Source organism: Primulina eburnea, chromosome 2 (genome assembly GCF_022965805.1).
Source record: "Primulina eburnea isolate SZY01 chromosome 2, ASM2296580v1, whole genome shotgun sequence".
In the NCBI taxonomy this organism is placed as follows: Eukaryota; Viridiplantae; Streptophyta; class Magnoliopsida; order Lamiales; family Gesneriaceae; genus Primulina; species Primulina eburnea.
Window position 1 is genome coordinate 28,293,585 of NC_133102.1, and position 25,250 is coordinate 28,318,834.

The following is a 25,250-nucleotide window of genomic DNA, read 5'->3' on the forward strand; positions in this document are numbered from 1 at the left end:
CTGTGTATTCCAAGATTGATTTAAGGTCTGGTTATCATCAGCTTCGAGTTCATCAGGGAGATATATCGAAGACTGCATTCAGGACCCGGTATGGGCATTATGAGTTTCTGGTTATGCCTTTTGGGGTGACGAATGCACCAGCAGTTTTTATGGATCTGATGAATCGGGTATTTCGGGATTTCTTGGATAAGTTTGTTGTGGTGTTTATAGATGATATTTTAATCTATTCGCATGATCAGCAAGAGCACGTACAACACTTAAGGATTATTTTACAGACACTTCGCGAGAATCAGCTTTATGCGAAGTTGAGTAAATGTGAGTTTTGGATTTACAGGTTTGTATTCCTTGGTCATGTCATTTCTAGCAAGGGAGTTTCAGTTGACCCAAGTAAGGTGGAAGCGGTATTGAACTGGTCGCGTCCGACGACAGTAGCCGAGATCCGCAGTTTTTTGGGATTGGCTGGGTATTATCGCCGTTTCATTGTCAACTTCTCTCAGATTGCTAAGCCACTCACTCAGCTCACTCGGAAAGATGTTTCATTTGAGTGGACATCAGAGTGCGAAGAGAGTTTCTTGGAACTTCGCAGACGTTTGACATCTGCGCCTGTTCTGGCTTTACCGTCTGGATCTGGTGGTTTCAGTGTCTACACCGATGCCTCTTTACAGGGACTGGGGTGTGTTCTGATGCAGAATGAGCACGTGATTGCTTATGCGTCGAGACAGTTGAAGCCTCATGAGGAAAACTATCCTGTTCATGATCTGGAATTAGCAGCGATCGTTTTTGCTTTGAAAATCTGGCGCCATTATCTGTATGGTGAGCGATTTGAGATTTTCACTGATCATAAGAGTTTGAAGTATCTGTTCACTCAGGCTGAGTTGAACATGCGTCAGCGTCGTTGGATGGATCTACTCAAGGATTACGATTGTGAGATCAAGTATCATCCATGATCTGCGAATCTCACGGCCGATGCTCTTAGTCGCAAGGTGAGATTGTCTGCTCTTCAGACTTGTGCTGTATCTGGGATTATTCAGGATTTCTATTCGATGGGATTCAATTGTAAGCATCGGAAGGGAACAGAGAGTATCCGTGTAGCTACTATTTTGTCTGAGCCGGTTTTGTATTCTCGGATTAGAGATGCTCAGAATTCTGATTCTAAGGTTCAGAAATTAGCTCGGTTGGCTGATGGAGATAATACTTCTGGATTCCACTATCAGTCCGAGGGTCTTTTGTGCTTATCTGGTCGTGTTGTTGTACCGGAAGATGACACTTTGAGGGAGGAGATTTTGTCCCAGGCTCATCGTAGCAAGTTGAGTGTTCATCCGGGGAGCAACAAGATGTATAAGGATTTGAGGACTCGATTTTGGTGGAAAGGTATGAAACGTAATGTTTATCAGTATGTCTCCAAGTGCCTAGTCTTTCAGCAGGTGAAGGCTGAGAATCGACGACCTGGAGGTTTGTTGCAGAATCTTCCTATTCCGGAGTGGAAGTGGGAGCATATCACGATGGACTTCGTGACTCACTTGCCTATGTCTGTGGGGAATAGAGATGCTATCTGGGTGGTAGTGGATCGGCTTACTAAGTCTGCCCATTTTCTTCCGTATAACAGAGATTTCACTTTCGATCGGATGGCACGGTTGTACATTCAGGAGATTGTACGGTTTCATGGTGTGCCCGTGAGTATCGTTAGTGACAGAGATCCTCGATTTACATCTAGATTTTGGGGCAGCTTTCAGCAAGCTTTGGGCACTACCTTGAGTTTGAGTACTGCATATCACCCAGAGACTGACGGTCAGTCAGAGAGGACTATTCGTACTCTTGAGGATATGTTGAGATCTTGTGTGATGGATTTCGGGCCAGCTTGGCAGGATCATCTGCCACTGATAGAGTTTGCATACAACAACAGTTTTCATAGGAGTATTGGTATGTCTCCGTTTGAAGCATTGTATGGTCGACGTTGTCGTACTCCTCTGTTCTGGGAGGAAGTCGGAGAACGACAGGTCGAGGGTCCAGAATTGATTCAGCAGGCCATGGACAAAGTTCTTGTGATCAAACAGCGGATTAAGACTGCTCAGGATCGGCAAGCGAGTTATGCGAACACCAAGCGCAGACCTCTTCATTTTGATGCAGGCGAGAAAGTGTTTCTCAAGGTATCACCTTTTCGGAGGATTCTGAGATTTGGACTCAAGGGTAAGCTATCTCCGAGATTCATTGGTCCTTTTGAGATCTTAGAATGTGTGGGAGATTTGGCCTACAGATTAGCTTTGCCACCGTATCTGTCTAGTGTTCACAATGTGTTTCATGTGTCCTTGTTGAGACGATACGTAGCGGATGAGTCTCATGTTTTGCATCCGACAGAAGTTCAGCTGAATCCGGATTTGTCTTTTGTGGAAAGACCGGTTTCGATCTTAGACCGGAAGGATAAGGTACTGCGGAATAAGACTATTCCTCTTGTCTTAGTGCAGTGGAAGCGCCGAGGTACTGAAGAAGCTACTTGGGAACTAGAGAGTCGCATGCGGTCAGAGCATCCAGAGTTGTTCTAGTTGTAGTATTTTCAGTTATGATTGTAATTTCAGTTGTACTTTCAGTTGTAATTCATTCTTAAGTTGAATGTATTGTTGTTCAGAATTGTCATTCTTCAGACTCGATTTCGCGGACGAAATCCTTTTTAGAGGGGGAGAATGTAGTATCCCGATGCCTAATTTGAGTTAATTATTGGATTAATTTTATTTCAGTGAGATCGGAAGGACCGACAGGGTTCGGATCGTCCGATCAGGGTTCGGATCGTCCGAGACAGGTGGCTGGACACGCGGAAGACATGCAGGATTCGGATCGTCCGATCAGGGTTCGGATCGTCCGAGACAGGTGGCTGGACACGCGGAAGACATGCAGGATTCGGATCGTCCGATCAGGGTTCGGATCGTCCGAGACAGGTGGCTGGACACGTGGAAGACATGCAAGGTTCGGATCGTCCGGTTTGGGTTCGGAAGGTCCGAAGTGTGCCGGATCGGATCGTCCGAAGTGGATCGGATCTACCGATCGTTGTCTATAAATAGAGGCGCGAGGCTTCACTTTTTACTCGCCAATTCCGAGTGTTCCAGAGCGTTTTAGTCGTTTCTGATGGATTTCTAGTCTTTTCCCGAGGTTTAGGCACTAGCGGGGAGCTACTGGTTTTGTAGCGGAGCTGTGCTCTAGTTGGGAGCTAGCGGCATCAGTGGGCTGACTACGGACGCAGGCTTGATTCTAGGGCTGATTTCTAGGATCTACTGGTTTGAGGTACGAAAGTACTATCCGAGATAGCAGGATTGAGTATGCTTTACTATGTGTTGCATGTTTATATGTTGCATTATTATCTGTCATATGATGCATGGTTTATTATGCGGCATTTGCATAATCATGTTGAGCCTGACTATTTTTGAGATAGCCTGTTGAGAGGGTGCTCAGCCCTCGTTTATTGTGGATGGTTGGACCCCGTTGGCCGACGGTGGTCAGGTCACCGGTATATCCACAGGTTTATTTTGGTATGGGAGCCACCTCCTGGTTTGACGGCGCAGAGTGCTACATACCTTGACGTCATTTACCTGAGCAGTATTTCGTTATACCCAGATCCTGGTATCCAGTACATTTTGCATACATGCATGTCATAGTCTTGTATACTCATGCTTTCGGTGCTGAGCGTTTTATGCTCAGTCTCTGTTGTTGGTATTTGTTCTTGGTATTTAGTTCGATCTGGTTGTTTAAGTATTTTGTACTTACAGATTCGATTGGGTTGTATTACTGTTTTTCCGATGTTTACCTGATTCAGTTTTAAATGTTAATTTTGCATGCTTAAGTTCTGATTAGTAGGTGATTCTGGAACGGGTCACTACATGTATATTCTTTCGTTTATGCATCGATCTCGTCATAGTATTTATTTTTATGTTTATTATGCGTAAAAATCCATGTATGGTGTAAAACGTTTAAGCAAAAAATTTTTGGATCGGTTTTGAAACGATTTTAGATCTGAAAACTCGAAATTTGCTGTCATTTTAATTACTGCGACTTTTCGGTCAATTTTCTGGAAAATGTTTCCCAAAATAAAACGTATAACTTTTCGATACCTTCGATTTGACAGGAAATTCGAAGTATTTGGATAAGAAATGAGTGAGTTATGATTGTTTTCGTGGGACTGCTCAAACTGCGTTTTTCTGAAAATACGTTCTTGATGTGTTCTTGAAGTTTTATTGTTGCAGGCTTCGTTGGGGATCGACGGGTGTGTTAAGAAATGAAATTTCAGGAATTTTGGTATATGATAAATTAGAAATCAACCGCGGTTAGAAATTCTCAACCGCTAGTTTTCAACCGCCTATTCCTTATGGTTCAGTCGTTTCATTTAAGAGATCTACTTATTGCTTTCCAACATTCCCTGACCGGTTGAATGCAATTCAAATTCTCGAAGTCAACGATCTCACATCAATTCCAAGGAAGATGTGCATTAATAACTCTTTCCTAGAAAAGACGTTCAGAGACAGTTTTCATATTCTACTGCTGCATGTACAGTAGCTCAAAGGAGTAAGCCTCAAGAAAAGAGCTTCAAATTTATGTTAAGCAAAAGGAAGTTTAAATGCGAGCATTTATTGCTCATAAATGAGAAAATGACTCATCTGATTCAGGAGCTCAGGTTTACGGTAAAAGTACTTTCTGACCGTTACATCGCTCGGCTATATCATCTGGAAAGAAATGCAAGCTACACAAGCAAGCTACACAACTCTAACACTGATTGAAAGAAGTCTTTCAGCTTGCCTTCACAGAAATCTTTGAGCGCATTCACAGTTTACATCTTCATTATCGCTCTTCTGCACGCTGCTCCACAGTCACATACTTGATCTTTAAGGATCTTTTCGTGCTACCAAAAATAATCTACTGTTATATCAATAACCTATGGTTATTTGATTGAAGTTTGAAAGTCTGGTGAACCAAGGGTTCTTAAATATCCAGAAGTGTAAAGTGATCACTAGGAGTTCCAAAACAGGCAATGGGATAAGTCCTGATTGGATTGGGCTGTTACAAACGATTTGTAAAGTCAAAGTCTTTTAGTGGATTCCTTCCTACCAAAGTAAGAAGGGGTGACGTAGGAGTATTCAATCTCCGAACATCCATAAAATACTGTGTCTCTTACCTTATGCAATCTTTTATTCATATCCTTGTTGTTTAGATTGTTAAATATTTAAGAAATATCTGTAAAAGGGTAGTGAACCATCTTCCGCACATTCTAGTGGTTCACCTCTTTCAACCGTTTGAGAATGAAGTTTTTCGAACCGCCTAAAAACGGTTGAAAATACATTTTAGAAAAGAAATTGTGAAAGAGTTCATTCACCCCCCCCCCCCCCCTCTTAACTCTTTCTCGATCCTAACAATTGGTATCAGAGCGGGTTCTTCTCAAACATTGACATATCTTGAATAATACGGCTTCTTTCAACAAAATCCCTATGTTTTCCAAAGAAGATTATGACGATTGGAAAATTCGTATGCAGGCACATCTGGCAGCTCAGGATGACGATATGTGGTTTGTAATTACTGATGGACCAATGAAGATAATGAAAGCAAACACAGCTGTTGGGATAACTGAAGGTGCTCCTCAAATGATATAGAAGCACAGATCTGAATGGACCGCTGAAGATAAAAGGAAAGCAAACTTAGACAACGTAGCAAAAGACATTCTCTATAAAACTCTTGATAAGAACATATTCGCCAAAATCAAGACCTGCACTACTGCAAAAGAAATATGGGAAAAACTCACTCAACTGTGCGAAGGAAATGATCAGACCAAAGAGAACAAACTGACAGTGGCTATTCAAAAATTTGACAATGCAAAGATGAAGCCAGGAGAAACTCTTGCAGAATTTGATGAGCGATTCAGCAGCATTATCATCGAACTCACCTCACTTGGAAAAGAGTACTCCAACAGAGAAATTGCTTTAAAGGTCATGAGAGTTCTTCCCAGAGAATGGGATGTAAAAACAATAGCTATGCGAGAATCCAAAGATCTAAACAAACTGGAACTACACGATCTATTTGCTGATCTCAAGGCATATGAATTTGAGCTAGGGATACGAACTGAAGAAGAGCCGTCCATAACCCAACAAACAAAAGCCTTGGCAGCAGCTACAGTGACTCTTCCGGTCGAAGAGTCCACAAGTAAGAAATCGGCTGAGCAACTAAGCAATGAAGCCATGTCTCTGTTTGTTAAAAAATTTGGTAAATTTATGCGCAAAAATCAATCTCAAATGAATAAACCTTATTTTAAAAAGGACCATACTGAGGATGGTCAAGGGTGTTTTAACTGTGGAAAGAAGGGACATTTTATTGCAGAATGAAATAAGCCAAAGAAGGACGAAAAGAAACCGGAGAATAGAAGACGATTCAAAAACGACAAGAAATTCATCAAGAAAAGGAATCAGAAAGTTTTTGTTGCAGAAGAAGACAAAGGCAAATGGGCTGAAACAGAATCAGAAAAGTCTTCTTCTGAAGAATATTCGAGTGAAAGTGAAGACGAAAGAGTCGAATGTCTTATGGCCAAGGAAGATCAAGAATCTACTGATGAAATGATATTTGATTTTAACTCTGAAGAATTTACACGTGAAGATCTTGTTACAGCACTTAACGACATGGTAAATGAGTTCAAAGTCCTATATATGAAATTCAATGAAGCTGATTCAGAAAAGAAAGACTTGAAAAATAAACTAACTCTCTTCAGCTGTTCGCAGCACAAAGAGGTTGAAAGTTTAAAAGTCAAGTTAAGTCTGATAGCAGCTGAGAATGATGATTTACGAAATTTGTTCCATGCTACTTTGAAAGAAAACAAACGTTTATTAAGCACCATCAACATATGGAACAAGTCCTCTGCTTCTCTTGATAAGATACATGAAATGCAGAAACCAGCCGGAGATAGAACTGGACTTGGTTACAGCATAAATGATTGTAATTCCTCAGAAGCCTCAACTCAACCGTTGCTATAAAAAGACAGTTTAAGATCAATTAAATTTGTCAGATCTAGCACGGTATATGAACATAATGAGCCTATGGTTCAAGGCATTTAAAACATAAATCTTAAGAACAATGGGAGGCGATGTGGTTTGGGTTATGTTCAGAGTGATGAATCCAAACAATATTGGCGCAAACCCAGGCCAAATCCAACTTGATACGAAGGGTCAACCAGATATCACTCAAGAATCAGACCTTACAATTACTACAATTGCCGACCAGTTCAAAAGAGGTATAGATTGAATGATGATAATCAAAGGCCCAAACAACATATACTGCATTCACCAGAGTATGCTTTCGATCATGATTACCCTGGAACACATCACAAAAAATCCGCAAGGATAATTCAAGTGTGGGTTCCTAAGGGTCTAATTAACCCTGGACCCAAATAAAAGGGATACCAATCTATCATTGTCAGGAACTAAAAAGGAAAAACATAGAAAAGTCATCATGGTTCCTAGACAGTGGATGCTCAAGACATATGACTGGAAATAAAGATCTCTTATCAGAAATTGTAGATCTCAAAGGACCAACAATCACTTTCGGTGACAACTCTAAAGGTAAAGCTATGGGTAAGGGTAAGATTACTCATGGCAAAATTATTATCAAAGATATTCTTTTAGTAGAAAACTTATGCTACAATCTGATCAGTATAAGTCAACTTTGTGACAATGGGTACACGGTTGAATTTCATAAAGAAAAATTCATGGTTAAAACCAATACAGGTTATACTGTGTTGACTGGTTATCGAAGTCAAAACACCTATAGGGTAGAATGGAATGATCAAATTTTAAATGCGTCTACCTGTTTCGTTGCTTTAAATGGAAATAAAAACTGGCTATGGCATAAAAGACTGAATCATCTAAATTTCAAATCCATTGATACCATTAGTAAGTTTAAGCTAGTATCTGGACTGCCTAACGTTGACTTTGCCAAAGATAAAGTATGCAATGCTTGTCAGCTTGGAAAACAGGTTCAATCAACCTTCAAGAGCAAAGGTAGAAACTCTTCAACCAGATGTCTAGACCTTCTTCACATGGATCTATTTGGACCAATTCCGGTAATAAGCTTAGGGGGAAAGAAATACACTCTGGTCGTCATTGATGATTATTCCAGATTTACATGGGTACTATTTCTTGGATCCAAAGATCAAACTGCTGATCATCTAATCAAGCTGCTCAAGAGACTTCACAATGAGAAGAGGGAAAACATCAACAGAATCAGAAGTGATAGAGGAACTGAATTTCTGAATAAATATCTATCATCCTATCCTGAAGATCATGGGATTAAACACGAACTATCAGCTGCAAGATGGCCCCAACAAAATGGAGTAGCAGAAAGAAGAAACCGCACATTGAAAGAAGCAGCTAGAACCATGCTGGCTGAATCCGGTATCTCACAAAGATTTTGGGCTGAAGCCATTAACACAGCTTGTTTTACTCAAAATCGATCTATGATTAATAAAAATCATGAAAAGACTCCATATGAAATATGGACCGGCAAAGTGCCAGAAGTGGGGTATTTTCGCATCTTTGGCTGTAAGTGCTTTATTCACATAAATGGCAAAATACATCTCACTGCATTTGATGTAAAGGCTGAAAACGGCATCTTTCTGGGATTCTCAGCAGTAAGTAAAGCATATAGAGTATATAATCAAAAATCTCTCACTGTCGAAGAATCCATACATGTTGTATTCGATGAATCATCCATATGTCATGACAATAGCAATAGCAACATGCATGATCTGATAAATAATCTTGAAGCTGCTAATCTTGACTCTAGCAACGATGAAGATGAAATAGACATACAAAGAACAGGTGAAACACTGTCCAAAGAAAATCCAACCGGTCAAGAAAACTGTCAACAAACAAATGATCCAGAGAACAACTATCAACCGCAGAATACACCACTGGAAGAAGAGGCAACAGAACAAGGAAATGACATCATTCAACCAACCGAGGAAGATCAATATGGACCATGTCTCCGGTGGAAAAAGGATCATCCACTCGAGCTGGTCATCGGTAACCCTACTGCTCCTCTTAGAACTAGAAATCAAATGATAAGTGAATTTTTGCAGGCTGCTTTCGTTTCTCAAATTGAACCTAAAAAAATTGATGATGCTCTTCTAGATACAAACTGGATAGAGGCCATGCAAGAAGAACTTAATCAGTTTGAAAGAAACAGAGTATGGCACTTAGTATCTCGACCTGATGATGCCAATATAATTGGAACTAGATGGGTTTATAGAAACAAAATGAATGAAAGTGGATTAATCATAAGAAATAAGGCCCGTCTAGTGGCTCAAGGATATAGACAGGAGGAAGGAATAGACTTTGATGAATCTTTCGCCCCAGTTGCTAGATTAGAAGCCATTAGAATATTTCTAGCGTTTGCAGCATTTAAAAATTTCAAAGTATATCAAATGGATGTTAAATCTGCCTTTCTGAATGGTATGTTAAATGAGTAAGTTTATGTAGAACAACCACCCGGCTTTGTTAACCACATATTTCCTGATTATGTTTACAAATTAGATAAAGCTTTATACGGACTGAAACAAGCCCCAAGAGCATGGTATGATACATTGACCAAATTTCTGCTCGATCACGGATTCTCTATTGGTACAATCGATAAAACTTTATTTACGTTCTCCAAAAATGATCATTTACTGTTTGTTCAAATATATGTAGATGATATTATTTTCGGATCAACTAATACTAAGCTGTGTGAAAGATTTTCAAAGATGATGCAGGAACAATTTGAAATGAGTATGATGGGCGAATTAAACTATTTTTTAGGACTGCAAGTCAAGCAGTCTGAAAATGGTATCTTCATTAATCAAGCCAAATACACTCGAGATATGTTAAAGAAATTTGGAATGGAAAATTGCTCTCCGGCCAGCACTCCAATGAGCTCATCAATCAAATTGGATAAAGACGAAGGGGGAATTTCGGTGGATACAAAAATGTATAGAGGACTAATTGGGTCTCTACTATATCTAACCGCTAGTTGACCGGACATTATGTTTGCTGTCTGCCTATGTGCACGGTTTCAAGCCAATCCTATGCAATCTCATTTCATTGCCTCTAAACGTATACTCAAATATTTGAAAGGAACCGCAAATGTGGGTCTCTGGTATCCCAAAGATTCAAGCTTTGACCTTGTAGGTTACTCAGATGCAGATTACGCTGGATGCAAAATTGATCGAAAAAGCACAAGCGGTTCATGCCAATTTTTAGGGGAAAGACTTATCTCTTGGGCAAGCAAGAAGCAAACGTCTATCGCTACATCAACCGCTGAAGCAGAATACTTAGCAGCTGGAAGTTGTTGCGCTCAAATGTTATGGATTCAGCAACAGTTAAAAGACTATGGAATTCAAGCGGCTGAATCTCCTATATTTTGCGACAATACAAGTGCAATAGCTATAACATACAATCCGGTCATGCACTCTCGGATAAAACATATTGACATCCGACATCACTTTATCCGAGAGCATGTGATGAAGAAAGATATACGGCTTGAATATGTTCATACTGATCAACAAACGGCTGATATTTTTACCAAAACCATTACCTGAGGCTAAGTTCTCTCATTTTCGCAATATGCTTGGTTTAACTGATTTGTCATGATGTGTTTATTTATTATGTTCAGGTCAACTTTGCAGAAAACAAAAAGAACAAGACAAATATCTGGAAGCAAAATAAAATAATATTTCATTTAAAAAAAAAAAAGGGATTTAGTACATCATCAGAGGCGGAGTCGAACACTCCTAATCTCTTTATCTACGTACAACCTCCAAAGGGTTAACCATCCAGCCAACCCTCCTACGGCAATACGTGAGAACTCCACTGAGATGGCCACCTTCTTCAGAGCTCTCCTCTCTTTAAGCAGCATGAGAAGATAAACACCGTCATCCGAAAAGACTCCAGCGTTATCCGCGACGTGAAGCCGTCGCCGATATCTTTTCAATGCCGCCCTATTTTTGGAAGAGAGAGCCTCTCCGCTCTCAAGGATGGCTTGTATTGTGTGCACCTTTTCCCAAATGGCCAGAGGCTTTTCATGCACTCTGTCCATAATGGTCTTCTTTCGGGAAGCTAAGACATCCCTCATGAACTCCTCTGCCAAATCTGGACTGCTATCTCTATCCATTTTGTTTAAACTTGAAGTATAATGTTAGCGTCTTTGCTGATACTTATAGATGGAGATCAAGCGTCAAGGGCTTATGTCATCATGACTCTGGTGGGAAATGTGAAGAGTTTTATCATACGCAACCGACGGTTTTATCCCATTCATGCACGTGTTTAGGGGGAACATGGTTAAGAATGCTAATCATTGTCTGTAACCGGTTCCACCTAATAATATTAATGATCCGGTTCATATTTTGTGGACAGAATTAATCCACGTCATTTTCTTAAAACACACTCTAAACTGTTTTTCGACTGCCCCAATATGACGTGACGGTTATCTCCTTGAAATTTGAAAAATACTCATTTTGCCGCCGTCCAAAAATTTAAAATATTTTTGAAACAATTCTATACTCACAGTCCTCCACGTGGACATGATAGTACACCCTTGAACCGGACATACATACACTCACTAAAATTTCATTACTCTTCTTGCCACTTCATTACAGCTTACAATACAGGAACAAAGTTACAGAATCGTTTCAAGAATGTCAAAATGGCTGCCTCCATCTCACAGAATACTGTGGCTATCAACTTTTCCTTTATTTTCTCTATGCCCAACAAATCCATGAAGACCATGTTTCGTGCACTTGAAGAATCGGGGCTTCGAACTTTTCTGGGGATGTAGGCACTCATACTCTGAACTACTGCTGAAAGAATTTTTTGAAACTGCTCACATGAAGAATGGAGAAATTCTCTGCTCTGTTCAGGACAAACATTTTACTTTCACCCAGAAGGTGTTTGCTGAATTGTTTAACTTACCTACGACGGGTGTCACTGACTTCTCCACACTGACTAATGGAAATATTGATATCTGGCGTCAAAATTTCTCACTCACTGCCTCTCCTATCTCTCATCCGACTTGCCAAAAGAGAGATCTAAAAATTGAATATCGACTGTTAGCTGATATTGTGGCTAAAGGAATTCTTGCTAAAGCTAGTGCTTATGATAAGATTACTCTGGAAAAATTTCTTGTTATGGCAACCATCTCTTCTCAATTAGGAGTCAACTGGTCTGATATCCTCTTCAACATTCTGGTGGCCATGGTAAAGAAAGACAACCAATCTCAAGGATATGCGGTTCAAATCTGCCATATGCTAATTTCTGCCGGTGCTCAACCAGTTGAGATGATTGAAGTCGGTAAAACCAAGCTGTTTTCATGGGTATCGGTCGACAAATTTATCTCGAAAAACAAACCGACAGATGAAGAATTCGTCCAAATCAAAACAGAAACTGGAGTTGAATTTGTGAAACAAAAGAAAGCAACTGCCTCCACTCCCAAGGAAACTAAGAGAAAATTGGTTCTGAAATCCAGTTCTGATGAAGAAACTAAGGATGATATTCCGGTCTCTCAGGTGTTCAAAAAGAAACGAACCGCTCCTGCCAAAGTAACGAAGATTAAGCTGATCAAGCATATCTCTGCACCACTTATTCCTGCACCTATCCCATCAGCCTCGATTTCAAAGTTGAAAAGTATTCAAATTACAGAAAAGGACATCCAATCATATTATTCAGGAGTTCCGATCATTCTGTCATCAGACAAAGGCAAACAGGTTATGAGTACAAACCCTCCGCAAAACCATGCAGTTCATACGGCAATCGTTCTCACAAGTCAGCGTGTTTGTGAAGCTGTTGAGTCCAAAATTAAGAAGTTTGATAAATGGGTAAAATATCGCACTACTATCTCTTTTGATTCACTCATCGAAACCGGGAAGATACAGACTGCAGCAAAGCTTGAACGGTCTATTTTGGAATGGGCAGAAACAACAGACATTCCAACCGCTCTTCAAAGACGTGATTTCATAGAAATTCAAATGAAAGAGAGCACTCTCAGAATCATCAGTCCAGTTAAAGAGGAAAAATTTTGATCCGAATAGTCCTACCGCTCAAGATGACTCTGCAGTCATTTCTCAACTTGAAATGGATGCTCTGTCTCTTGCTACATCAGTCGCTTTCATGCGAAATTCGCTCAATCTTCCAGACAGTGCCGAACAAAATAAATTTGATTCTTTGATGGACATTCATGATGATTTTAGCACAGAACCAGTTCCCACAAATGCTTCTCCGAAGGCTTCCTCGTCACACCCTTGCACTAGTTCCAAACTTCCTACACAAGGCATTTCGACCACAGCTCAGCTGGAGCTAAAACTCGTTCCGGAAACTTAACCGTCAGATCAACAGGTAGCCTCTCCCACTTGTCCAGATGTTTTATCTACTCCACATGATAAATCTGCACGACCTACGGTTATCGTTGAACCAAATCAATCAACTCATCAAGACACGGTTCATACACCATCTGACCCAGCTCTGAACGAAGATTCTGTCTTTCCCGTCCAACAATGCGGTCCAGAAATTTCAATGGTCCCAGTCGTTTCGTCACCACATTCCGATGCTGGCATCCTTGCTTCTCAGCCTGTCATTGAGTCAGTCAGAGCTTCGGTTCTTTCAGTCGATGAAGCAGAACGATTTCTCTCTGACTTTGACGCTGCTCAACCATATCAGGACTCTATTGTATCTTCGATAGATCCTCTTCCGGTTGTTGCTCCCATGGAACTTCACACGCAGCCCTCAGCCTCTTTGACAGACATTCAGCCAGCTGAGATAACCATCTCCTCAAAACCTTCTTCTGCTGCTGACCAAATTGACAAATCAGAAGAATCCAAGCTCATTAGGGCAGCATCTTCTGTATCAAATGACGACATTGATAAATTTATTGAGAGTATCGCAGATGACCCCACTGCTATTAACCCATCGCCATCTTCTGCCAAAGCCACATCATCTAAATTAATCGCTTTCAAGGGCAAACTTCTCGATGATCCCAAAGCAGCTGAAGTCCAAGAACTGTTCGCCCCTGCAGAAGAAGTAGTTGTCGAAGCAAACTTCCGTCAGGATCTGCTCAGTCAACTTGGCAATATGGATCAGTCTATCCTCGCTCTTAACCGCAAAAATTTTGATCTAAAAGAGGATCTACGGTCTATCAAAAGCAGTATAGCTAAGGATTTTGCTGTTATCAATTCAAAGGCTTCCAACAATCACACGATAAGTGTCAATATGTGTCTTGGTCTTTCCTCTCAAATCACTCGTATTGAACAAAGGATGGATGCTCAAGGAGCTCAGCTAACAGAAATCATGGACTTTCTGGTAAATGGTGATGTCAAAAAGGGGGAAAAAGAGCAAGAAAAGAGAAATCAAGAAAAGCGTATTCAAAAGGAATTAGGCCGCTCTTAAGACAAAGGAAGCCAAAAATTCAGAATCCAAGAAATAGCAAGATTGTCTCTGATTTGGCTAATAGAATTTCAGCTCAGTTTTATCATCACCAAAAAGGGGGAAATTGTTAAGAAATGAAATTTCAGGAATTTTGGTATATGATAAATTAGAAATCAACCGCGGTTAGAAATTCTCAACCGCTAGTTTTCAACCGCCTATTCCTTATGGTTCAGTCGTTTCATTTAAGAGATCTACTTATTGCTTTCCAACATTCCCTGACCGGTTGAATGCAATTCAAATTCTCGAAGTCAACGATCTCACATCAATTCCAAGGAAGATGTGCATTAATAACTCTTTCCTAGAAAAGACGTTCAGAGACAGTTTTCATATTCTACTGCTGCATGTACAGTCGCTCAAAGGAGTAAACCTCAAGAAAAGAGCTTCAAATTTATGTTAAGAAAAAGGAAGTTTAAATGCGAGCATTTATTGCTCATAAATGAGAAAATGACTCATCTGATTCAGGAGCTCAGGTTTACGGTAAAAGTACTTTCTGACCGTTACATCGCTCGGCTATATCATCTGGAAAGAAATGCAAGCTACACAAGCAAGCTACACAACTCTAACACTGATTGAAAGAAGTCTTTCAGCTTGCCTTCACAGAAATCTTTGAGCGCATTCACAGTTTACATCTTCATTATCGCTCTTCTGCACGCTGCTCCACAGTCACATACTTGATCTTTAAGGATCTTTTCGTGCTACCAAAAATAATCTATTGTTATATCAATAACCTATGGTTATTTGATTGAAGTTTGAAAGTCTGGTGAACCAAGGGTTCTTAAATATCCAGAAGTGTAAAGTGATCACTAGGAGTTCCAAAACAGGCAATGGGATAAGTCCTGATTGGATTGGGCTGTTACAAACGATTTGTAAAGTCAAAGTCTTTTAGTGGATTCCTTCCTACCAAAGGAAGAAGGGGTGACGTAGGAGTATTCAATCTCCGAACATCCATAAAATACTGTGTCTCTTACCTTATGCAATCTTTTATTCATATCCTTGTTGTTTAGATTGTTAAATATTTAAGAAATATCTGTAAAAGGGTAGTGAACCATCTTCCGCACATTCTAGTGGTTCACCTCTTTCAACCGTTTGAGAATGAAGTTTTTCGAACCGCCTAAAAACGGTTGAAAATACATTTTAGAAAAGAAATTGTGAAAGAGTTCATTCACCCCCCCCTCTTAACTCTTTCTCGATCCTAACAGGGTGATCGCTGCTGCATTTAGGTATATCGAGAATGATGTTGGGATGATTTTTGGTGTTTCGTTTTGTGTCGTTAGGCACTTGGTTGAATTAGAAGTTGTAGGAGTTGTTTTGGTGTCAAAGGTCATTTTCACGGATTGGGATGCGTTGTTTCTGATGCGTAGTTGTTTTGGGGCGTTTGTTTGAGTTTGAGTAAGTGTCATAACATCCTAGGATGGGTCTCGAGGCGTTGGTTCAAGGTCCTTATCATTGAGTTAGGAGGAATAAGTCTTAAGTGTAGTGTTTCTTCGTTGGTTCGCGATTCCAGCACCTACACGGACCTGTAGACAGACCCTGGCACGGGGTCTGTGCACTTTTTCCTTCAAAATTTGATTTTCCAGCACTTACACGGACCCTTACACGAGGTCCGTGTCCCTTATAAAAAAAAATTCCTTTTTTTAGGGATTGTTTTGGGGTTTGATGTTATGATTTAATACGATGATTAAACGAGGTCAGGTCCCGAGAAATTTAGAACATTTTGTCACATTTGGGTGTAAGCATGACTATACGTCTAAGTTATGAAATATAAGTGATTGAATTAATGTTAATATGTGCAGCAGTGGCCCCAAGCGAGATCCAATAAATCCCTCAACGCCAAGTAAGTATGTTCGACGCGCAAAAGAAAATACTTTTAAGTTTTTGAAGTATGCTAAATATCTTGTGATCAAATTATGTATGGGATTGAAATCGGTAAAGCATGACCAGGAACCAATCCACCCCGTTATATCATGAACGAGTTTAGATCAGGATTTGAAAGCGGTAAAGCATGACCAGGGACCAATACACTTGTTAAAGCATGAATGGGGATCTCATGTATGTGGCAGTGGATCTTCCCCGTCAGACTGTGGTTTAGTCTGATCTGACGCATTTCTGTATGGGTCACTTGCTTTGAAACATGACTCTACGCAAAATTATGTTATGTATGTTCAAGTATGTTTAAGAAAAGTTTCATGTTTATGGCACATTTATGACATGTATGTATGTTCAAGCTTTTGTATGCAAGTTCCAGTTTCAAGTATGTATGCTCTACTTTAATGATGCATGTGGTTTTATTACGTATTACTCGTTATCTCCAGTTTATACATGTTGAGTCTTTAGACTCACTAGACTTGATCGATGCAGGTGAGGATGACATTGAAAAGACGAGAGGTGAGGACCAGTGAGCTGGCTTGGACTGAGCGGGAGGCTAAACCCGAGGACCGCCATATTTTAAGTTTTTATGCAATGTTTCAAATACTCTGATTTCATGTTAATGTTTTCGATATTTAATCAAGTGTTTTTAGCGAACATTAATTGAGATATTTTCATGGAAAATATTTTGAAGGATCAGTTTATTGTTATCGTAATTTGAAGGTTTCTATATAATTAAGAAATTTTTTAATTTTTTAGCAAATTTTAAAGTATTCAAAAGTACGGTACGTTACAGTTGGTATCAGAACGGTGTTCTTGTAAAGGGTTATGCCTACTGCCAGTTGCGAGAAGCTCACAAAGCCAAACATTAAGTCTGTAAGCTTTAAAGTTTTGAATTATGATATGTATTAAGCAATAAGTCATGATTTCAGCATGTCCATGTTTTTAGTTCAAATTATGTGCATCTTATGAATTATGTGCATCTTATGCTATTGATACTATGTTCATGCATGTTGGGTTTACGTGTTGGGTAAATTGTTGGAAAAGTATTCCTCCTAGACGCATGATTAACCATGAAGCAAGGAATGAGGATAGAGAGGCTCGAGTTGAGGGCAGAGACGCTCCTCCTCCTCCTCCACCGCCAGATATGCAGGCACATATTCTTGCAGGTATGACCCAGTTCTTCGCACAATTTGCGGGGAACGAGGCCGCAGTGGACGCAAGGGCGATGCTCAGACCAGAGGCGGTGTATGAGAAGTTCAGAAGGATGAACCCGAAGAAGTTTTCGGGAACTACTGACCCGACGATAGCTGAAGGTTGGATTAAGTCCATCGAAGTAATTTTTGATTTTATGGAACTGACAGACGCAGACCGGGTCAGGTGTGCCACGTTCCTTCTGACAGGAGATGCCAAACTATGGTGGGAGAGTGCGTCAGTATCAGTTAATTTGCAGACGTTGACTTCAAATGGTTTCAAGGAGGTTTTCTACTCCAAGTACTTCACTAATGAAGTACGCTCCCGCCTGACCAGGGAGTTCATGTCACTGCGACAGGGAGACAACAGCGTGGCAGACTTCGTCAGGAAATTTTAAAGGGGATGTTACTTTGTGCCCCTAATAGCTAATGATGCCTGGGAGAAGCTGAGGCATTTCATGGATGGATTATGGACGATTGCGCCGTGATGTGAGGGTTGCTGGTCATACTACCTATGCCTTTGCAGTATCTAGAGCCTTGGCGGCAGAGCAGGACCAGAGGGATATCGAGGTTGATAGGCAAGAAACCCTATCAGGCACCAACGTAGCAGCAACAACAACAACCTCAGTTTAAGAGGCCTTACCAGTGGCAGCTAGGGAAGAAGCCATATTAGGGACGACCGAAAGGCAAGGATCCTATCCCACAGCAGAAGGCTCCTCTGAGGCCGAGTTAGTACCCAGTGTGCTCGAAGTGCAACCGCCAGCATCTAGGACAATGTTTAAATGGGTTGGGAAAGTGATTTAAATGCGGAGCAAGTGACCAAATGTTAAAGGAGTGCCCACAGTGGAGGCAACCGACTCAGGGAAGAGTGTTCGCCATGCATGCTCAGGAGGCAAACCCAGACACGACACTATTGACCAGTAAAATTATTTAATTAAGCACCGGATTATTCTTGCTATGCATGTTTTGAATTTTATTTGTGATTATTAGTGTGCCAGTTAATATTTTGTTGACTTGGGATAGAAATTTTCTGCTATGCTTGAGGTTAAAGTTAGAACTTTGGGATATAAGTTTTGTGTGGTGCTGACGTCTCTGAAGAAATATTTTCATAAAAAGAGTCGCCATGAGGGTCTTGATAGATTTAGGCGCCACTCAGTCTTTTATTTCAGAGACGTTTGCTAGTCACCTGGACGTCAAGTCTATTGGACTCGACGTTAACTACTCAGTGATAGTCCCATCAGGGGAAGAATTATCAGCTACTAGTGTGGTCAGAGACATCGATCTGAACTGCAGGGCCACCTAGTATATGCCGATCTGACAAAGTCGAAGTGTCGAAGTCAAATCTGTCCATATCCAATCTGAAATGACAATATAGAATAGACTGTGTCAATATACAGATCAATTCAATGCCTGTTCTAATCAATACGCAAATCAATACATAATCTAATCAATGTCAACGACATACAATGCAATCTAAATCACTATTGAATCTGATCAATATCAATCTACTAATGTTTTGACGACATAACAATACAATATCAGTATATTCGAATCAACAACTCATCTGATCCAAATCTGAATAATATCAATATGCTCAGCGATACAGTATCAATAACATATCCATCCCAACATCTCATAATCGATAACAACACAATTCTGATATCAAATCGGTCTAATCACAATCAAATCAACTCAGAAAATTCATAACAATTTCATACGATATATGTTCATCGATCCGGTTTCGATTACGATGTCTGATATCGCAAGAACAACATATATCAATCATATCTGATTCTGGCAGTATCATAATTCAAATAATATTAAAACGTAACAAAACTTACATCCAGTTGTAGTCGGTGTCGATAGGAACACAATACTGAAGTCGGATTTAAATTCTGATAAACGTAACAACTAATCTCCCAAATCAAAGTCGACGAAAGCTCCAAGTTTTCAGAGGAATTCTCCTTCTTGTGTTCTGAATACTGAAGGATTTTAGATATATATTGCATGAGAAGGCTAGGTGGCGCATTCTTTCAAGTAACACGTCTCGCGCATATGTGCGACACTGCTCGGCGCATATGCGCGAGACCTTATGTCTCGGCGCGTAGCATCATGTTGACTCGCGCATATGCGCGCCTCTACTCGATGCATATGCGCGAGGCCCTTTTTTCATTCTTCACAAGTCTCTGCCACCCTCGCGCACATGCGCGGAACCATGTCACGCATATGCGCGAGGTCTTCTGCCTACCTCGCGCATATGCGCGAGGGATCTTGCTCGCACATAATTCAAATCACCTTCCGTCCTTCCTGGTCTAATCCGTTCCGTATATAATCACATCAATTTATCCCCAAATCATCTAAGATTACGATAATCAAATTCTTGGGCCTTACATTTCTCTTCGCCATATCTGATTTCGTCCCCGAAATCACAGGCAATCAACTCGTATATCATAGGTAATCATATCAAATAAAAAATCAGATAGAAGAAGGAAATATATACAAAAGCTAAAAGAAAACTCACCTCAATTGTGGGGACCCGGACGCTAGTCATCTTCTTAATTGTTATTAGGATCAATATACTAGTCAAGTAATTAGGGTCATAAATTTTTTTAAAAATTGCGGAACGTAATGGAATTGATATATTATAAAAATCAGTATACATGTACAAATTTAATAGAACAATGTAAATTCAACTAACTAAGGTTCAACTACTACATGTCAAGAGCTGAAACCTATTTACATCCAAGTCCGGAATCATCACGCTAATCTCAATCTCTCATCTTCTTCTCGACCCTGATCCTGTCCCACCTGTTGTCATGCACACATACAAACAAGACAACAGCCGGATAACTCCGGTGAGAATAAATCCCAGTATAAATCATGTATACATGCTATGGTATAATAAAGCATGAAACATATATCACTACATGTAACAAAATCTGACAATGCGAATCGATATCAAATTGTAAATAAAACATGAATTGTAGTCTACGAAACATAATTTCTACAATCTGTAATTCAACTCATGACTCGGCATCTCAGACTCGACTCTTCTCTCATCTAATCTAGGGATCCCGGTGAATAAGAACGTAACAAGTCTCCCACCTACTACTACCGGTCGCGGTGGCGGTACGTTCTTATTTCTGGACTTTGGTTTAGTCTATATCGAATAATCTGTAATAAGGATGCTATCTGTATCTTAAGCATCTCGATATACCAAACGTCCAGTGTCTTGGCATGTCTGTCCAAGACTAAACCTATTCTGAAAATATGCAATGGGCCAGTGACTCCTCTGTCATAGGCTAGCCCTTCTGCCATTGACTCTCACTCAATATCTCTCTGCTTTCTACTTTCTAATTCAATAGAATAAACATAATCATTAAAACACAAAGGTATAAAAACAATATCATACAAGTATGTGGTTTAGGGAAACTCGAGTTAAATTTAACTCAAGTCGATCTCCAGTTAACATCGATTTATACATTTCACTTCTCGGTCTGACGAAGTCGAAGTCTCGGATTCAAATCTGTTCATTCCCAATCTGGCAATGACAATCGAATAAGTATAATATCAGTAAACAACTCAATTCAATACCTGTTCTGATCAATACTCAAATCAACACATAATCTGATCAATGTCAATAGCATAACATTACAATCTCAATCAATACTGAATCTGATCAATATCAATCTACTGATTTGACGGCATAACGGCGTAATTTCTCAATACCGGTCAACTCAAACAACAATAATCAATATCATCAAGTCATATCCATCAAAATCTATACCTCTTAAGCTCAAAATCTGCATAATCTCATACACATATATGCTGGAAAATCATAGTACTCGCATACGATATCATTTCTTCGATCCAGTTTCGAATATACGTTCACAATAATCATAAGGACACACAATCTCAATCATATCAAAATTTCCCCAACATCTAAAGTTCAGAACATGCTGAAAATTAGTAATATTTACATCCTTACGAAGCTATGGAAGAGAGGAACATAAATCTGAACTCGGATTGAAAATCGGTTGATCGGCTTGTGTGCTATTCAATTTCTAAGCTTGAAGCAAACTTGAGAATTCTACCATGGTGCTCTCGGTAATCTGGTGTTGAAGGAAGAAGGAAAGGAAGACAACACATAATATATGAATGGCAAGGGTGTCTTATTTTTCATCAAACACGTTGCAAGTGAGGTAGCTTTTCACCGCGGGTGCGGTCATCTCACGGCATTACTTCTAAAATTTCAGAATAATCGACCGCGGGTGGGATCTATCTGGTACCGCGGGTGCGGTGACTCTACTGTACGAACATCATATCCTACTGCCTCTTCACCGTGGGTGTGCTACATCGGAGACTGCGGGTGCGGTGAAGCTACTATAGATCTTCCACATTTCATGAGCCACAACCGCGAGTGCGGTAAAATGCTAGACGCGGGTGCGGTCACTTCTTCATGCAACATTTTATAATTTCGTACTATCAACCTACAATTCTTGGGCATTACATTTCTCCCCCTCTTAGATATGAGTTCGTCCTCGAACTCGCAAGCAGTTAATCAAAGCATGTATAAAATGTATAGTAGAGGTTAATCATGAAACTTATCTCAATGAAATCATTCTAAAATCTCAATCTCATATCAGATTCTGTCTTTCAGATAGTTTCTTTGATATTCTAACAATCTTATTGTGTGTTCCACAACATAATAATCTTCATCCTGAAACATTTGCCTTGTTTGCAACTATCTCATTACTCATCTGATAGCTATTGTTGTACAATAATACATAAAGTGACAATACATCGTCTCAACTAGTGCTAACATACAGCATTATAGTTCAACAAATATCTTCCCGTATCTGGATAATCCGCTCTGGCTATCTGTCAGTCTGTGGTTACTATGTGAAAGAGCTCATGATATATTCTGCCATAAGTACAAAATCAATCAAAAATCACAATATGATATAATCTACTTCAGCATTCTGTTCAATTTGACCATTTCTCTGACCTCTATCTTTGTCATCTGGTCATGTTTGTATTGCATCTTGTATATACTAACATATGCTAATTGAACAATCTGTAAATCACAATCATATCACATCACAATCTTGAAATTTTTACGGTACTTTCATTACAAAATTCATAGAAATGTACTCCCATTTCTATTAAGAATTAAACAATTCTGTAATAAATTTTCTGGTTTTTATCTTTTTGTTTTCATCTGTGGGTAATTTAGCCATCTTAGTACAATTTCTGCCATACCTAATATCACCTGTTTTTATCAAAATATTTTCTGCTGTCCGGATCCATGCTGAATAGATTATTGTGCGTTTCAGAAAATATTTGTCATTTTAGATTCGAAATATATCTGGCACAACTAAATCAGTTATTAACATACAAGACAGTATTATTTACCTGATATTCTGATTGACACCCTGTTCTGACTCTCGATATCGAATTCTATAATATCAATCTGAAATATTCGGCACAAAGAGACGATTCTGTCACATATCTGTTACTCTGATTGATGATCTGTTCTGATTCTCATAATCCAATTCTGAACATTCTGATCACATTTCTAAACTGCTTGAATTCTCGATATCAGCTCTGATTCGGTTGGAACTGTATATAATCTCAACGATTCAAAATAATCTGTATCAAACACGGATTCAAATAACAATAATATCGGATCAAATTTGAAACATCAATCATCTATACTGATCTTTGACCCTCATAAACAGGTAATTTCTGATAATACTGTCAATTTGGCTACTCGATCATACCTTCGATGTTGTTTAAATTAACTGTTATATCATTTTCAAATGTAATGTCCCCCAAACAATATAATCTGTATCAATTACTGTTTTAGAACAATAACAATTCTCAAGAAATTTCAAACCACAGTCGTATAAAATAGCCTGCTAAACTCATAAAACTGTAAATATCTGACATTGACGTCAATCTCGGCCAACTGATCAAGGCGTCGGTTAAAATCAATAGATATATTATCTTCATATATAACAAACCCTGAATACAATCTGTTTCAGTCAAGATTCACAGCTCAACACTTTTTGTATACAAAATCTCAGTTCTCAGAATATTCAATATTAGATTTCAAAAATTCGGTTCAGTCAGTCATATTGTGGGGACCCGGACGCTAATCCCGTTCTTAATCGTCATTGGGACTAAATCAATTATAATAAACAGGGTCTAAATTTTTTTTTTTTTAACTGCAGAAGGTAATGGAATCAAACTCCTATACATATCAACATAAAAGTATAAATCTCAAACATAATACAATAATTTACAACTCAGGTTTAACACCTAACTATCAAGTGTTTAAACCCTATCTCTAGTCCAAGTCCGGAATCACCACTCTAATCTCGATCTGTCTTCATCTCTGTGACCCTGTACCTGTCCCACCTGTTGTCATGCACACATACAAACAAGACAACAGCCGGATAACTAGGGTGAGATATAAATATCCCAGTATAAACAATGTATTAAATGCAATCATATAAAACATATATAAAAGCATAACAAACATCAAAACATGTATCTAATCTGATTACATGAATTAATGACTCGTGATCTAATCTTATCTTATCTCAAATCTAGGGATCCCAATCTAATTTAGACTTTGGTATGCTGTATCGAGTGTCTGAGATAGACCTCGATCTACATCTAAGGCTCTTCGATACACCGTAAGTCTAGAGTCTTATCGGTTCTGAGAAAGACTCGGCGGTTCTGCCCTAGCTAGGCTGATCTGCCCTAGACTCGGACTCTGACTCTGTTCTAAGTCAATACCTAAACATATCAGTCTAATAATCTGCAAATATCAATGCAATAAATAAAGTATGTGATTTAGGGAAACTCAAGTCAAACCTAACTCGAGTTGTGCAATCCCGAATCAACATTTATTTATACCTCTCTTGCTGTCGATCTGATACAATCGAAGTCTTGATTCAACGTCTGTCACTGTTCAATCTGGCAATGACAATACCGATATTCTGTATCAATATTCTAATCAAATCACAACATCACTGTTTTATCAATTGTGACAGTACAACAGTACAATTTGGTGATAGTGATAATACCATATTAGTCTATACCAATTCCAATAATTTACAATCAACCACCGTACCAATCTGATATAAATTCTAGTCAATTTCATTCTGAAATTCATAACAATTCCATATTCAGTCCGTTTCTAAATTTGCCTTCGATTCTATGATGTCTCCTATGTCAAGAACACTATATATGAATTGTATCTGATTCTGGACATAGCATAATTTTAAATCTTAACAAAACGTAACAAAACTTACGTCCTGTTGTACCTGTCGTTGCTAGGAACACGGTGACGTACTCGGATTCAAGTTTGTACGGACGGATCAAAATATAAAGGCGTAAGGATTTTCTGAGAGATTTCTCGATTTCCTTCTTCGTTTCTCACGAATTCTGAAGGAAAACGTTATATATGTATATCCAATTGCATGCACTAGAAACGTGGCTCGTTTTCATACATTTCGGTCGGCGCTCGAGCGGTGCAAATCTACCGCTCGAGCGCGGTAGGTTCTGTCACGCTTTTCTGAATTGCACCTTTGGCGCTCGGGCGGTCAAAAACTACCGCCCGGGCGCACACTCTTCTGCCCGCGACATCTTTGTGATGAACACTGGCGCTCGGGCGGTCAAAAACTACCGCTCGGGCGCTAGCATTTCTGTC